The sequence below is a fragment of the Protopterus annectens genome, chromosome 8.part1, assembly GCF_019279795.1.
Source record: "Protopterus annectens isolate FY-2018-M chromosome 8.part1, PAN1.0, whole genome shotgun sequence".
NCBI lineage: Eukaryota > Metazoa > Chordata > Ceratodontiformes > Protopteridae > Protopterus > Protopterus annectens.
Window position 1 is genome coordinate 135,571,823 of NC_056742.1, and position 14,226 is coordinate 135,586,048.

Sequence of the window (14,226 nt, forward strand, 5' to 3'; positions counted from 1 at the left end):
CTCAACTCAGAGTTGTGGGTGGTAGCCCACCTCAGTTCAGCTACCCGGTAGTCCTGCTTGGTTACAAAAGAGGAGAAAAGAAGTGCCATTCTAGAACAGCACTCATGGCCACAGAAGATAGTAAGACAATTAGAAGACAGGGAGGATAGAAAGGTGGGGATAAAAGGAGTGAAAGAAGTGGTAGAGATCACAGTAGTAGTAGCCTATTTCTCACTGCAGATGGCAAAAAAATTTTGAGAAAGTTATTAACAGAGGCAGCTACATTTCTAGAGGGGACATCAGTGTGGTTAGGAGACTGAAATACATCTTCAACAAGAGATGAGGCAAAGAGAGAGGTCCAAGAAGCAGACAGTTAGCAAAGGAAGGACAATTTCTGAGAGAATATTTAAAATCTGTAGAAATGATAGACACCTGGAAGGTAATACAGGAAGGGGGGGGGGGGGTCAGTCAACAGTTTACTCCTATAGGCAAAATAGCTAGGCTAAACTAGATAAGGGATATCTCATCGCACAGCATAAACAATTAATGGAGTTGATAACTGAATCACTTACATTCTCAAACCATATGATAATAAGCATACAAATAAAGACAGAAGGGGAAGAAACACTAGCAAATTACTGGAGATTGCCAGAATATTTATTGGAAAATAAAGCATATAGGGAATGGCTGTCACAAACAGAAAACAAAGTAAGTGGGGATACTGAGAATATAGAGGAGGTATGAGATGGAATAAAGGAGGACAATACAAAAGAAAGTTAGGGAAAATGAAAAATGGCTTAGAACTAATAAAAATCATTTTCTAGAATTACTGACAGACATACAAAGAAGAAAAATGAGAGAGACTCAGGGCAATAATTAAGCAGAAAAAGACAGAGAGAGTAAACAAACAATAGCAGAAGTGGGACTTCCAAAGGATATGGAATAAGACAATAGCCATATAAAATAAATATTTCAGCACCAATCCTATAGCTACTAAAGAACTGGAAGTCAAACTGATGCAGCAGGAGGTAAAAAGACTGGTGTACAAAATAAATAAAAATGGAGAAGGTAACATAACAGTTAAAGCTAGATAGAATCCTGGCATGCTTTAGAGAATATTATCAAGAGTTATACAGAGTAGATGGATATGATGATCCTGAAGAGGAGGAGGGAGGATAATTAGCAGTTCCCAGATATAGAAAGTATTTCAAGAACAGGAAGCTGGCAAATTAGAAGAAAGGATAAGAAGGGAAGAGATAGAAAGGGCATAAGGAAGAATGGTCAATGGAAAGACAGAGGAAAGCAATGGACTACTAACTGAGTTATGGGAAATGAGAAAGAGGAAGGTAATAGATAAATGGGTGAAGATGCTTAACAAAGTACTGGAAAGTGGAACACATTAGAAATGTGGAAAAAGGTGATAATCGCATGATTTATAAAGATGGGAAAGGCCCACTGGTTATGTCATCCTACAGACCCATTTCCATTTTAAATATTGACTGCAAATGCTTTACTCAAATTCAAGTAGACAAATTGGTGAAGCTACTAAAAAATTATAAACATGAATCATATGGGATTTCTGGGAGGTCACAGGATGACAGACAACATAATTAAAACATTGTTAATAAGACGATATTTGATAAGGTAAGATGGAGTTACATGTTCAAGACAGCCAAAAAAATGGAAATTCCCTGTAAAGCAAATTAGGCTAATACAAATAATATCTATACAGAAGCAACACCAAGAGTCGAGATAAGGACAACAGTTTTGGACAGAGTGAATACTGAAAGAGGGATGACGCAAGTTTGTGCTACATATTCAAACGTCAGAAACAGTAAGAAAATCAGAGATAAATTAGAACTGAATACGACCAGGTGTAGAAAGAGAAAAAAAATGACATTGTATGCAGATATCATTATCATAATGACCAAACATGAGAAGACCAGAAAAAAGTTTGGGGAGTAATAGGAAAACATGGGAAGGTTTCAGGGTACAAAATAAAGGTAAAATCAATGCTTTATGGGTAACAAAAAGGGAGAATGATGAAGATGCAGAAAGATAAAGAGTCCTCTGGGAAGATGAAGTTAAATACCTGGGAATATGGATAAGTTGCACATTGAGGCAGACAGTCACAAACACTCAAAAAAGATTTTCAGAAAATAAAAAGGCAGTTGTAATCATGGAAAACATTAAAATTATACATGGAACCAAAGAGTACAAGTTTTACGGATGTGCCACAGTTTGTGTATGAAGTCAAGACTTTAGGACCATACCTAATAGAAACATGCTACAAAAAGTGATACAATTTTGTAGAGACTACTTACGGGATGGAGGAAGGCCGAGGGTAGCTTGTGATTTTGTAGAGGAGTTAAAAGAAAAAAAAAAAGAGTAGCAGTGCTTAATCTGCAAACAAACCTACAGGCCTGCAAATCATAAAAATACTTTGAATTGTAGATGTAGACTATCAGAACAAAGCAGGAGAGAATGGGGGTGCATAATAAAGACCCTATTTGAAGTTAAGAAAGAAAAGTTAAATTTAGTATGGACAAAAGAAACACTGAAGGAGTTTAGGAGAATATGGAAAAATATTGTGGGGGGCATGGAGAGAAAGAGTAGTAACAAGAGGAGGTATGGAATAAGACGGGAGGAAGAACAGTCTATCAAGATGGCAAATGAAACAAAACAAAATAAACTTCTGGCCCCAAATAACGATAGGGGGGAGACTGAAAACCTGGAGGGAACATAAAGATGAGTTCACTTCAGAAGAGACACTAGAATGGGAGTACCAAGGGGTGAAGTACAGATGGAATACTTGAAGGGGAAGAACAGGAACTTCCACAACTGATATATGAGACCGACATGAAAAGAAGTGAGGGAAGAGTGACAAAATCATAAGTAATTGTCCACCATAGGCAAGTACTAGGCTACCAGCCTTGTAGGCCATTTTAAGTCAAGCCAATGTCCCTCAAAGGTGAGAATCTAACCCTGTACCTTGTGTCTGTAAGGTAAACCCCTTAACCATTATGCCAACACCCAACCCAAAAGGATTATTAAGGATAGGTAAAATGGTTGTCAGAGAGGAATAGAAAAGAGAGAGAAAGAAACAAATGAGTCAATGAGAACACGGGCTGGGGATCAGCACTAAAGACGAGGAATGTAGAGAGATCATAAATATCCCAAAATATATGTCAAAATCATGTAGAGTTAAGACATCTGCATGGAAGCACATGCACCAGTACTTTAGTAGCCCAGATAGATTCTGCAGGATGTTTACAGGAATGGATAGTACATGCTGGAGTTGTAAAGGGCGGCGGGAGTGGTACATGGTTACATATATTTTGAAGATGTAGGAAGCTGAACAACTTTAAAGAAGAGGTCAAAGCAATAATGGAAAGTAAATTATGGCATATAAAAGAGTTAACATCAAAATTACTTCTTTGGGTGTATACAGGATGATCCCAAAAGAGATGAAAGAGGTAATAGAGCTGCTTAAGACATTTGGGAAATAAAATAAGAAAAACAAAATTAAGAAAGAGGAATCCCCATCAGAAACAGAGAAGGAAGAACTAATGAATAAATTGGCACAGAAGAATAAAAAAGACTGGGGTATAAATATAGAAGAAAATGCAATAAGTATCTAATAGAAGAAGGTGACAAAAAGCCAAAAATGACAGGAAAAAGGAGGAGGTTGGACGGGGAAAGCCAGTAAATACACAATGAACAGTAAAGATGGGGAGGAGTTTGGGAATACTTGAAGCTGTTTACCTGTTCAACTATCTTCCCTTCTATCTCTATTCTCAGCTTCTTCTGATTTCCCCAATTTACTGCCATTACCATAGGTTCATAGGTAGGTACTAGGCTATTGGTCCTAGGGCCTATAAAAGCCTAGCCAAATGGTACCCTGGCTTTTGCCACCCAAGAAAATTATTTTCCTGTGCCCCTGTTGAGCAGAGCCACAGAAGTGATCCTCGGGGTGAATTTCCTATCTCCCATCCAATCATCAAGATTTTTCTTGAAGAATGATAATGAGGAGCTTTGTTTGATATAGATAGGTAGTTTGTTCCAGAGTATGGGAAGTCCCTGGGACAGGAATCTATCCCTCCAGCATGTTCTGTTTATTGTGGTGACATGGTTTAGGTCCCTAGAGTGTGTAGCTCAGAGGGATTGGGATTTCTTTATGTGGAGCATGTCCAACAGCTCTGGGTTTGACATTGCTTTGTATGTTAGGCAAAGATCGCCTCTGAGTAGGCGATATGCGACAGAGTAAAGCTGGAGTTTTTGAGATGGTCTGCATAGGGCATCTGTTTGAGGCCGGTAATCCTCTTTGTGAGGTATTTCTGTGACCTTTCCAGTTGTTGTAGAAGTCTTGTGAGGTACATACCAAAAGGGGAGTTGTACTCTATAATGGGTCTAATGAGTGATGAGTAGAAAGGAACAATGACCTCTTTTTTCCTGGATGAGAAACCTTTTATGATGAAGTGTGCCACATAGAAGGATTTCCTGACTACTGTGGCGATGTGATTATCAAAGGAGAGACTACTGTCCACCTGTGTCCCAAGGTCTCTTATCACACTTTCTGTGTTAAGTAGACTACCGCCTACATGGAAGTTCATGGGTACAGAGTTTTTACCAAAAGGGATGACAATGCACTTTTTGGCATTGAGCTTGAGGTCATGGCTTTGACACCAGGCATCTGTCTCAGTGAGGCCCTTTTGTAGGATGTCCACATTGTAAGGAGTTTTGATTATGGCTCCTAGTTTGCAGTCATCTGCGAACTTTGTTAGCCAAAGACCTTCTGTGTTAGCCTGTACTTCAGAAAAGTAGATACCAAACAGGAAAGGACCTAGGACTGAACCCTGTGGTACTCCACTTGTCACTGGTCTGAAGTTGGATTTAGAGTCTGCTACTTTCACAGTGTGGGTTCTGTCAGTGAGCCAGTTGGCAACCCATGGTGTGACATAGGGATTTATACCTAGTTTAGTGAATTTATGTATAATTCCAGAGTGGGAGATGGTGTCGAAAGCCTTGGCGAGATCTAGATAGGCTGTGTAAACCAAATTACCCTCATCTACGGCTTTGGTGACCGCTTCAAAGATGTCTATCAGGTTTAGGAGACATGATTTGCCTTTTACAAACCCAAACTGGGTAGGGTCCAGAGTTTGTAGATTACCAATGTCATTGTTTATAAGTTCCATGATGATACGTTCCATAGCCTTGCAGACCAGGCTTGTCAGGCTAATGGGGTGGTAGCTCTCGGGGTCCGTGATGGCTCCCCCCTTTGTGGAGTGGGGTAACCGGTGCTGTGCACCATTCAATGGGCACAAAGCCTGAGGAGAGGCTATGACTGAACATGGTACTTGGTGGGGTGCCAGTTCGTTCTGTAGTTCATGTAGAACACAGCCTGGGATGTTGTCAGGTCCCATGGATGGTGTGTTCTTGGCTTTGGAGAGTGTGTTTTTTTACCTGTGCAGCCATGATTACAGGAATTCTGCATTCTTCTGGTATAGAGATGGGCCTTTTAGGGGATGAGAGAGGGGTAAAGTTAGCACTGAACCTATCTGCCAGGATGTTGGTAATATCAGTTGGCTCTGTATATTTAGTGCCTTTGTGCTATAACTCAGAACAGATCTCAGTGTTGCCATTGAGATTCTTGACATAGCTATAGAATGCTTTCTGGTTGTCTTTAGAATCAGTGGCGATTTTGTTTTCATAACTAGCTTTGGAGGACTTTAGGAGGGATCTCAGCTTCTTACTGAGGCTGATCACAGAGTTCCTCCAATCATGGGATTTCACTCTTTTTTGCAACCATTTCTTTCTTCTGTTGTAGAGTTTGTTTATAACAGGAGACCACCAGACTGGCTTCATTTTTTGGAGGATAGCATCTTGGTTCTGTTAGGGATTGCACGATTCATGCACTTGTGTAAGTGCTTATAAAGTGCAATTGTACAGGATTCAGCAGTCGTACCTCTATTGTCCGTCAGCATGGGTGTCGTGAAGTTTGCCACTTCTGTCTTAAGAAGCGTGAAGTTGGCTTTGGAGAATTTTTTTATGGTGGTTTCCCTAATGGGGGGTGGGATGTGGATGTCTAGGGTGATTTGCTTGTAGTCGGATCTGACCAACGTGGAACTGACCTCTGGTGTGGAACACCGGTTGACCATGTTGGTAATGACCAGGTCTAGGATACTGCTGCCCCTGGTGGTGGTGTGGATAAGTTGATCCAAGTTGCTGGAATTTATGAATTCCAGAAAACGTTGAGCACAAGAGTTGGTACATGACTAGTTTTCCCAGTTAATGGTGGAGTAGTTGAAATCGCCCATTATTAGAGTGTTAGGTTGTACCTTAATATTTTCCAGTGTATCAAGAAATGAGGAGTGGGAATCCTGGGACATGGTGGGGGATCTGTAGCAAGCTACAATTTGGATTGCGATTTTGCCCAGAGTTAGTTGTACTTGGATAATCTCGGATGCATTATGCTGAGCAACTAGCCTGGAGGTGTGGATATCCTTAATGAATATGGACATGCCTCTGCCTTTATTGCTTCGGTCCAGGTTAGGTGGCCGAAAGGTGTGGTACGAATTATAGCCTGGTAATGCAGGGGTGCTCTCTGGAGTCTTGAACCAGGTCTCTGTCACTGCATAGATGTCGATGTTCTCCATTTTAAGGAGTGCCTCGAGTGACTGCATTTTGATGTTTAGATTTCTAGCATTAAGTAGCATTACCCTCAGATTTTGCTTGCTTGTAAACGTTACGGTGATTAATTTGTCATTTGAATCTTGCCTAAAAAGGCACTATAGGGCTGGCAAGAGCCTTAGCCAGTATCTGGAATCCCAAGGGTGACAGGTGCAGGCCATCTCTGGCAAAGCATCATGGTTTGTCGATCATGTCATCCCAGGCAGACAGATACTGGATCCTCTTAAAATGACTCCAGAAGCTTAGCCAATTGTTGAAGTCAATCATTTTGTCCTTGTACTGTGGCATCATTCTGGGTGATGGCAGGATGCTACTCAGGGCTAGGGTCATACCTGCCTGGGCTACAAGATCGGAACAGCTCCTCCATGTCTCTTTTCATGTAGTCCAGGGAGGTACATCTCAGGTCATTCACACCAACATGGACAATGACAGACTCATATTTGTACTTGTTGTAGAGTGACCTGAGTGCATGCGTTATGTGGCGGATCCTGGCACCTGACAGGCAGCTGACAGCAACTTTCTCCTTTTTAAGCTTGGTGAGTGAACATCAGTGTGTCTGACTATAGTCACCTATGACTAGAGTGTTGGGTACGTTGTTAGGCCTTATGGGCTGTGGTTGAGTGGCACCCTGAGTTTGTGGGCTATGTGTCATTTAGGTTGTGTTAGGGGGTAGAGGTTGCTTGAATTTCTGCTTTGGAGGTCCCCGTTGCTTGGATAGATTTTTTTGAGAGCCTCCGTGAATGTAGGTGTGTGTTGTGTGTTTCTGTGTGTGTGTTTTGGTGGTGTAGGTTTTGAGGGACTATGTGATGAGTGTGGTGTGGTGCAAGTGTTGACCCTCTCCCTCTTGACTGTCTAGTCCATTCTTGGGTGAAGACAGCTTTGCTTCCAGTTTGGCTATATAAGTGCATCTCTCACAGGTTGTAGTGTTGGGTGGTAGGAGGAGAGGGTTGTCTGTGTACATGAGGCAATTGCTGCATTGCCCCATGATACCCAGATTCATCAGGTAGACAGAAGAAAAGACTGGGAGCTGACCCTTAGACATGCCTGGATAGCTGCTTATTTATTAAGTACTAAAAACTGTTTTCCTCTAGACAAGTGATGAAAGTTGAGTGTTGTAGTAATTTGTAGCTTATTTAGTGCTTACAATGAGTTCTGAACAAGTGCTGAGCTCAAAGAAACAGATTTGAGTGCTGAAACTAGAACACTGGCTAGTTCTAAGAAACAAAATTAAGCTAGAAGGCTTCCCTCCAACACAGAAAGGCTTTGGGTCTCAGAAGCTTACAAACAGTCCTGGATACAGCAAATCTGTATCTGGATTAGACGACGTACAGGAAAGGCAGGAAACAAGCTTAGAAAATATATATTTTTTTTGTAAAGTGGAAAGGGGAAAGGAGGAGCAGAAGCTAATTGGGTTGGCCTTCTCAAATGTTCTCCCTGGATTAGGTAGAATGAGGTAATGACACTAGACTGGGAGGAGTGTCCCACATCAAATTTACAGTAATGTCGGGCAACTGCAAAGACACCAAGTATAAAAAATAAGAACAAACAAACCAAACCAGATGCTCAACAACTGTAGAAAATTCTAGTTAATACCTCACACACAGTGAGTAAAAAGTGCTATAAATAACTCAGAAATAACCATCTTATCTGTGCTTAGTTTCATCTCATGTGCCTTCAGATTTGCATTCTATTCTCCTATCCTTTGCTAAAGTTCTTGCTCACAGTCTGCCTGTACTAACATCATCTGCATACAGCAGCTTTGTTGATCTGTCCCCTCCAACCTGTTTGCTAATGTAGTCCATCACCAGTATGAAGAGCAGTGGACTCAGAGCTGAACCCTGATGTACACCCACTCCCACTGAGTACCCCTCTGTGAGGCCGAACTGTTCATACTTGAGCCATTGGGTCCTTGTACACTGTCTGCACTAATTCTACCAATGTTTCTGGGACTTCAAACCACCGCAGTACTGCCCAGATCAGCTTTCTTGGGGACCTTGTCATATGCTTTTTCCACGTCTAGGAATGCCCAGTTGGACTCTCTCCTCATCTCTAGCTTCTTCTCAAGTATCTGTATTAGTGCAAACATTGGGTCAACTGTGCTGCATCCCGATCTGAATGCAAACTGCTCATCTCCCATATTATATTTTACTACTCTGCATATCTGTTATCAATCACCCTCTCCAGAATTTTCATGCAATGTGATAGGAGTTTGATGCCTCTGTACTGCCCACAGTTGTGGATGTCCCCTTTGTTCTTGCACACTGGCATGAGTATGCTTATTTTCCAGTCTTCTGGGATACACCTTTCTCTCCACACTGCTATTAGTATCCTCAGGAGCCATTTCTCCGGTATCTCACCCAACATCTTTATCATATCTGCTGTGATCTCATCTGAGCCTGCTGCTTTCCCTGACTTCATCTTTCCTTTGTGCTGTTCTTACTTCTTCTAGGGTGGACTTCTCTTCTTCTCTCATAGTAGGCCATTTCTGGGGCAGTACAGCTTCTGTGGGGTGTTCTCCATTCAGAAGCTGCTGGAAATACTCCTTCCATCTGCCTTTGATGTCCTCTGGGCTGGTGAGCAGGTTGTTGCCGGCATACCTTATGAATGGTCTTTCTGTCTTTGCTTTGCAACCTGATATAGTTTCTTTGTGCCCCTTTCTAAGTCACTTTCCAGAAGTTGGTACAGTGCCGCCGATGCCCTTCTTTCTTAGCTTTTTTGTTAGCCAACCAGTAGTCCTTCCTATCCTGGTCATTCTTTTCTGTCTCGCACTTCTTCCTGCACTCCTTTCTTTTGATGACTTCCTGGACTTCTGCATTCCACCACCAGCTTTCCTTATGTACCTTATTTTTATACCTGGCTCGGCCACATATCTTTTCTGTAGTCCTAACACATGCTGCTTTTAGGCACTGCCATTCTTCTTCAACTCCACCTATTTCCTCCTCTTCTTGGGGTCCTAGAGCCCTGAGTAATTCCTTGAACTGTTGTACTTTCTCTCCAGTCAACTTCCAGGTCTTCAGCCCGGTCTCTGTGGACCTTAGAGCATTCTCTGACCACTGCTTGCAGCTGATTGTGGCAACTAGTGGTTTATGCTTTGGGCCAACTGTTTCACTGGGGATGACTGTGCAATCATGGATTCTGCCTCAGTGACTTTTCCTTACTATGAGGAAGTCTACCTGAGTTGCATGTTGCCTACTCTTGTATGTGACTTTGTGACTGTCTCTCTTTCTGAACCATGTGTTGGTTACTATCAAGCCATTTGCCAGACAGAAGTCTAGAGTGGCTTCTCCTTCTTTATTCCTGTTGCCCCACCCATGTGGACCCAGGCAGTCCTCATATCCTGTTCGGTCTGTCCCAATATGCGCATTCAAGTCACCCATTACTAACACCAATTCATGTTGTCCTGCTTTATCTAGTAGATCCTGCAACTGCTGTCTGAATGCACTCTTATCCTCACTATCACAACTCTGTTGTGGGGCATAGGCTGAGATTATGAATACTGCCCTATCGTTATACTGGAGTCTGACTGCCATGAGTCTGTCATTAATTCTGATGATATCCCTTACTGCCTTCTGAAGCCTCTTTCTCACCACAATTCTTACATCATTTCTAGCCTGCCCTCCACCTACTGCATCTTTGGAATGTGGTAGGAAACTGGAACACCCGGACGAAATCCATGTGAACACAGGGAGGACATGCAGACTCCACACATAAGGCACCCCAGCCGAGAGTCGAACCAGAAAACCTCTTGCTGTGCGGCAACAATACTATCCACTGTGCCACTGTGAGGTGCCTATTTGTTATAGGAAGTGGGCCATGTCTGCACTGTTACCATCACAGCTGAGAAGTGAGAATCTGTATACGATGTAACTTAATGAATTTGTGTAGAACCTGTTCAAAAATAAAACCAAAGATGGAGAGAGGGGGGGGGGGGGGAGTGTAGTGGCATAAAGGATGAGAAACAATAAAAAAGCAAAGTGGGTGTCATAAGGGTGCACAATTTTACCACATTTTAGGTTTAATTGTAATAACAAGCATGAAATTTGTAACATTGACCATCTAGTGACAGATACCTTTAAGAGGCTGACTGAGGTAGGCAGAAACTGGACGTGGGCTGGTACAAATAAAGCAAAGGATACAAGTGTAGCTAGGAAATTGGGGGTGGAAGGGGAGCAAAGTGGGACACACTTTCAGCAGAAATCATTCAGCTTGTGCTTGCCCAGTCTAGATAACGAGTCTATCAAGAAGGAAAGGAAATAGTAAGGTAAAGGGGACTATATGAAATCATCAAACGCTTAGAAAAGTGAACAATGATTTATCAACCCCATGTAAGTGAAAACTTACAAACTGGAATGCTTAGAACAGCGATTTTTTTCCAAGTGAAAAAAATCGCTGTTCAAAAAAAAAAAAAAACAAACAAAAAAAAAAATATAACAAAGTGGGGGACTTTGTCCCCCACAACCCCCAACGTGGGGGGGGGGCTGTGCCCCCACATCCCCCCTACTTAAATATACCAGCTCCGAGATCGCACTACAGTGACGAAAACGGCAAAGTAACAGACGCGGCCAAGCAATTTCTTTCCAGGGAAAGAATTAATTTGCTTATATGTAGCTTCGTCATTTTGCCTTTTCGTGTTTTCAAGTTCGACCAACACGCATTCAAAAGAATGCATCTTCGGTCATCTAATAGGAACCCAGGTAAAATGTAGGTGACTGAAATATTCCAAACTGTTTACTACATTTATTACTAAGACAAAGAAAATGCACTTCAGTGGAAGTTACTTTTCAACATACAAACACTGCTATTCTCATCAGCCGTAAACACTGGAAAAAATGGTTAATCCTTAGCTGTACCAGCAGATGCATTATTAACAACTAAGGTGCTAAGGAAAGTACTACCAGCTTGAAGGAAAATGTAGGTACTTATTCAGCACTGCGGACTATCACAACAATCTTTTAACACTTTGAGCAGTCAGAGCAGCAGAGAAAAGACAAAGAACAGTCATGGCTTGATGGAGGCAGGAAAATACCAGTCTTGCACGTCTTAGCTTGCACTATTCTTAGCTCTGTTTTAATCAGTCAGGATACTCAGAGTAGGGTATCAGTCGTTAAGCAGTACACAGTCCAAATTCTGCAGCCAACTGAGGAGGGCTGTGATTTCTTGCTCTGTTTTCTGTTCTGTTTTAATCAGGCAAGATACTTAAAGTACGGTGTCACTGGTTAAGAAGTACACAGACCAAATTCTGAATAGTTAAGGGGGCTCTGGCTGCATAACAGTATTTGTAAAAATGCAACACAGAACGAATGCCCCCACATTTAACTGACAACGCTGTGGCGACCCCTAACCGAGAAAAGCCGAAATACTTAAAGAATTTCGTACTTAATACCAAGACTGTAGAACCACGTCTACCATTACTTGTCTTTATTCTGACTTTCGTCATTTACTTTCATTTGTTCTATTGATGCAGTGTTTATGTTAACTGTTTTCACAAAAGGTTTTATCATTCTTTTGACACTTTCATCAGATACTTACTCCATCACTACACTTTTCTATACAAACACTCCATTCACAATATTCACATCATGGACGTTGGATATTAAATGTGATGCAGGAACTTTATTGTTAATATTCCATTCATTAGCCTTATACTGGTTACTGCTGCCATCCGCTGATTCACTGTACGTTATACCCTTCCCACAGTCCTGAGACTTGCCCTTCTCTACTTCATCAGAAGGATTTTAACACATTCATTTATGTTCATTACAAACACCATCTACAATATTACGATACTACTAACACATTACTATGATTTGCAACAACACTCTCATCTGTACTACACTTCACACAACTCACTTATTTCACTGAATGTTTCCTTTCTTTCCTTAAACTTTAAGTTGTACCAATGGCAGTTTTTTTGTTGCTTGTCATACCTATTCACTGCTGCTGTAGATACACCATCTGCCTATACTATTTCCTGACTGCCTTTCTTTTTAGCAGTTTTACAAACACTGTATTAGAACAGTTTTTCGGTCTATGTCAACATTTTCATTCTTTTTATACTTTGCTCCATTTTTCTTTATTTTCCTGTGAGTTTTTTGCTCCTATAGCTTCCAAATATCAAGCCTCCCCTTATAAAACTCAGCCTGTTTGTTCTCCATACTAGGGAATTTACCCAGTACAGCATGGGTGAGCCTCCCAGGAGATCCTGTCCTGTCATCTAGGCAGCCATGAATGCAATGAATGACACTGCCTGCATCTAGATAGACTAGGGATACTTCTTTTTTAAGCCCTAACCCTGCCACTGCTGGTGATAGGAGCACGTGCATCACCACAGGGACTACTGACATTCCTCTTTCTAAGCATAAGCACTCCCTTGCATGGGCAGACAAGGGATATGGTCACCAGCTTGGGGAGCAGCAGCTTACTTCCTTCCCAATACCAGTTCTTGCATTCTGTACTCTTAGGCCCCTGCTGCTTAACATTTGAGCAGCAGAAGAGCCAGTCAGGAAACCACCATACCCTCCTCCCAGGATGAGCAAGCCATCGCCAGTCATTTCCCATCCTTCACCCCCTTTTTCTTCCAGCCCCCCACACCACCATCTGAATTTTGGCTACCTACATCTCAGTGACAGCTTTATCCCTGTGCACCACAGAGGGTGTATCATGAAAGGAAAGTAAACATTTTCTGGGTCTGACTTAGGCATCAGACATATGACAGAAAGAGAGAGACAGGGACAGTGAAAAGGTATGAACTTTCTGAGAATGACTCAGGCAAGTAACTCATAGGGAACAACTGCCCATAGCAGTATGTTATGACTGCTCCTTATTAAGTACAGTTCCTGAATGCAGCGTCTAGAGAGGGCTCCGAAGAGGAATCACCAGATAGCTATGCATGAAGGACAAAGTCACTTCTGAAGCTGTCTCTGGAACCTGAAAAATAGGATATGAGTTGTCCTGTAAAGAGAAACTACTGCACAATAAGATGTGCTGGAGGGAAAATACTAGCATTGGTATATGTTGTGTATTTGGCTGGATATTGAAACTGCACTGCTGTAAACAAACTGAATTTTGTGGACTGTAAGAATGGACCAGCAATGCTTTAGTGGCTTTTTAAAGTAAATAATCCTCAATTAAAACTAAAATGCTATTGTTTTTATTTTTGAAGCACAGCACATTGTTTCTACTAAGGTGATAACATCAAAATGGGGTTACAGCAATCAAGTGTATCATAGGCCAGTCGGTAATCAACTTGGCAATCAACCTTAAGTACATATGAACTGCTTTGAGGTTAGCAAATTTCCTTTGCTACACTCAATAACAAACAAAAATCTTAGAATTTATTCAGTTTGCTGGTAGTTGTGCCCAATATTTACAGAATGTGCCCAAAATGTATGCGTGTGTGTGTGTGTGTGTGTGTGTGTGTGTGTGTGTGTGTGTGTGTGTGTGTGTGTGTGTGTGTGTGTATATATATATATATATATATATACATATATATATATATGTATGTATATGTATATTTATACACACACACACACCAATTTACCAAACGTTGACATACAA

General features: G+C 41.6%; 1 protein-coding gene across 3 annotated transcripts in view; it reads right to left on the reverse strand.

Annotated features, from left to right (window-relative positions):
* ADAT1 (adenosine deaminase tRNA specific 1) overlaps positions 1–14,226 on the reverse strand; it is a 615,073-nt gene that overhangs the window by 334,678 nt on the left and 266,169 nt on the right. The gene's annotated exons all lie outside the window — the stretch shown is intronic.